This window comes from Otolemur garnettii, unplaced genomic scaffold, assembly GCF_000181295.1.
Source record: "Otolemur garnettii isolate 467f Iridium unplaced genomic scaffold, OtoGar3 scaffold00141, whole genome shotgun sequence".
NCBI classification, from domain to species: domain Eukaryota; kingdom Metazoa; phylum Chordata; class Mammalia; order Primates; family Galagidae; genus Otolemur; species Otolemur garnettii.
Genome location: NW_003852536.1, coordinates 3,392,191 through 3,395,924, shown reverse-complemented (window position 1 = coordinate 3,395,924; position 3,734 = coordinate 3,392,191).

Genomic DNA, 3,734 nt, shown 5'->3' with positions numbered 1-3,734 from the left:
CAAAGGTCTTATACTGTCCACTAGATGCTCAGTCTCGTCCTGTAATAGACCTTAAAAGGGTTGAGGGCTTTTTCCTTATATTAATAGCAATTGATTAAATTAGCTAACCATGACTGTTAATCTGTACTTACAAAACACTACAGGGTATAAAATGTCCTTACCTTTCTAGGAATATTTAATTATTTTAGACACTTTAATGCTAGACTCTCTTTTTTTTAAGCATTAAATTACTTGAGGGCCGGGTACGGGTAGCTCACGCCTATAATCCCAGTACTCTGGGAGCCTGACGCAGGAGGATTGTTTGAGTTCAAGAGTTTGAGACCAGCCTGAACAAGAGTGAGACTCTATCTCTACAAAAAGTAGAGTCATTACTCTAGCCTGGTGTCCCGCTCTAACAGAGCAAGGGCTGGGCGCACAGACTTTGTCAGCAGAGACAGTGGGGCCCGAATCCACCACCACAGTAATGCATAACCAGCACACTACTGTCCCTGAGCTTTTATTTTCTCATTTGTAAGGAGAAGTTCATACATCCCAGGCATTTTATAAGGATTGAATGAAATAATAAATGTGGAATTTTACCGGGTGCCTCGCAGTTTTTGGCGTGGTCATCACCAACACCGATCTCCCCTCTCCCCCCTCATCCTCATCTCCACAATCATCACTCATTCCTACACCTCTTCCAAGACCAAGCCCGGCTTTCCTCATCATCAGAGAAGGCTGCCTTCCAGGCCTATCCTGGATGTTGATCCTGGTTCTCTCACCTTGGACAGCTTGCTTGGCTGGTCCCAGCCCTATCACCTCATCTATAAAGTGGGGACGACAGCCATTTCCCCATGGGACGGCTGAGAGGATCCACGTGACAATGTGTACGGTGTATTTAGGTTTACTAAAGATTGGGTTCCCCACCCTTCATCATTTCTTCTTCCCTCGTGATACAATAATAGAAGAAATCACATCAAAATGAGGTGCCACACGTCTGCCTAAATCCTTGTCATAGCCCAGGCAAAATATTGAGTCTCATTTCATCTGATGCTATTCTCTTTGGGCTCTGCTAGTTCACAATAGGTATTAATCACTTAATCACACAAGCTAATTTATACTCATCTGTTAATCAGTTAATGGCTCTTCCCTAAGCATTTACATAATGTCCTCAGCCAGAAAAAACTCGCAGTCTCCTAAAGGCTCCTAGGGGCTGCCTCTGATGTGAGCGTGCTGCATCCAGAGACAAGGCTGAGTCTAGGCCCCCACGGCAGGCTGCCCTGCCTGTGCCTGGGCCCAGGTCTGCTTGGCTGGATGAGTTCCCCTTTAGTCTGCATGTGTCTGCCTGGTCCCCTTCCCTTTCTTGCTGAGTTGTTTCCCACACCTAGCTGCACACCCCAATTTTGCTGTCTTGCTACGTACAGTTAACACATAGCTGCACTTGTGTCCTCTTAGTGGGTCGGCGTAGGATGAGGAGACAGAAAGGAGTAGAGAAACCTCTGCCTTCCAAACCCAGACACGTCTGTCTGTGACAAATGCAAACCTGGACAGTGTGACTCTGGGACAACTCGCATAACCAGATGGATGGTCACTCCAGCCAGGAGGGGCATGCAGGATGTGAAGCTTGTGTTCCTGGGAGAACAACTCTGGGAATCCAATTTAAAAGGCTTACTGCTGTTGCACATCATGACCGAGACACTCAGGAACATGCCTCCTTAGGACCAGCGAGCACCATGTTGCACCGTTTTGGATGTACAGACACATCACCGTTTGTTGGATGGCAACTCAGTGCTGGTCAGTCACAGGGAAGGTGGGCAAACCCTTTCAATCATGGAGGTCCATTTTCCAACCATCTCAGTTTCTACAGAACTATTCTGGAAAGAAGTCACATCGTGTTTTGAAGGAGGAGGGGGTGGAAGGAATCTAAAAGAAGGTAGGTCAAAGATTGACAGAGGCCAGGGAATGATTGACAAGGAATGTGCATGAACCTCTTCAGAGGTGAAGTGATTCTGCTTCTATTAAAACATAAACTGTAGATTAGTTCTAGGGCTGGGATATTTGGCTGCAGCAAACATTTGGAAAAAGCACTGGCCAAAGCAGCTACTGCAAGAGCACGTATCACATTTCTGGGATGAAAAATAGTGATGTGAGGTACATCAGCAAATGCTATCAGATGGGTTTGCAATAGCAAGGCCAGAGACTTCTGCCAGGCCAGATTCTGAAGGGTTAATCGGAGTTTCTCATAGCCCTTAAATTTGCTACTGCTGCTGCTGCTATTGCTATTTGGGGGGCCACAGAAAAGGCAGCCAAGGGCCTGGTATGGTCTCCAATAGTTCCCAGCACACTGGCTTGGGATGCAGGCTTTGGGTTCCAAGGATGGACGTCTCCATGGCTGGCCATCTTCTTAATGCTCATCACTCTAGTGCGGGAGCAGACAGAGAACATACTTAGAAGCAGAATCAATAATCTGGCAGAGAGGAAGGAGTTCACAGCTTTACAAATGAGCTCCTTAGCATTAATTAATTTATTCATTAATTCTACAATAATTTATTAAGGGTAGAGTATATGACAAGTGATGAGAAAAGCTTGGTGGGAAGACGGATTGGTTACAAAGACCTATAAAGATAGAACCCCTTCCTGTCTCTATGCAACCCATAGTGTGGGAGCCATGTAGATATCTAATTCGAATATTTGACATTCTAATAAATACTGTTTTTGTAGGTGCATATAGAGCATTATGGAACTACACAGGTATATGCAATTATTTGAGGAATTCCATTAAGGCTTCACAGAGGAAATGGTATTAGGGCTGAGTCCTGAGGGGTGACTGGGAAGTTTGAAAGCAATGGAAGAGGAGAGTCTATCTTTAAAATCACACAAACCTTCACGCTAGCCCCTAGATGTACTCGTGTAAACTTGCATTCATTATTTAGCCACTGGGAGGGGGTCTCTGTTTCTCCATCTGCAAGAAGGAAATGATAAGGTCTACCTTCTGAAATTGTGATGAGAATTATAGATAATCTACATTACATGTTTAGCAAAGGAATGGGCACATAGTAAGTGGTGGTTCTATTAAATTTACCAGCTGGGCTTGCAAAGATGGACATTTCAGATAGAGGACACACCATGTATAAAAACAGAGCCATGTGAGAGAAATGGCATATTTTGGCCCCAGAAAGCAGTTATCTGTGCTGGGAAAGGCAGCCTTGACAGGAGAAACTAATAGACAGGGCTGTTAGTTGAACAAGTCAACTGGGGCCCTTTGCAATGGGCCAGTACTGCCGTTGGTGCAGAGAAGGCAGCATCTTTCTGAAACTGTTTTGCCAGTCTTCTTTGATGGCTGGCTTCAGCTCATTCCTCATTTTTCCTCCTCCTTCCCCTTTCTCTGTCCATCACACTCTGAGAGCCAGCACACATCTCCATGAAGCTTCAGCCATAGATCACGCTTCCTCATTCTTTACCAGCCACACCTATTCAGAGACCCATTGGGAGGCATTTACATCACTTCTCCTGCAGATGCAGGAAGAATGTTTGAAGAATCCCCAATGACAAAAACCCAAGCATGCAAAAGAGAAATGACACCAAGGAGTAATAGCTCTTTAGACGTCAATCTCTTCAGGAGTTAATTGGACATAATAATAGTGCCAACCTCATGTGATTAAATGAGATAATGTGTGAAGCCCATTCTAAGTGCTCAAACGCATTAGCTGTTGTTTTCATCATCATTACTGTAATTTACCATTCAATACAATCAA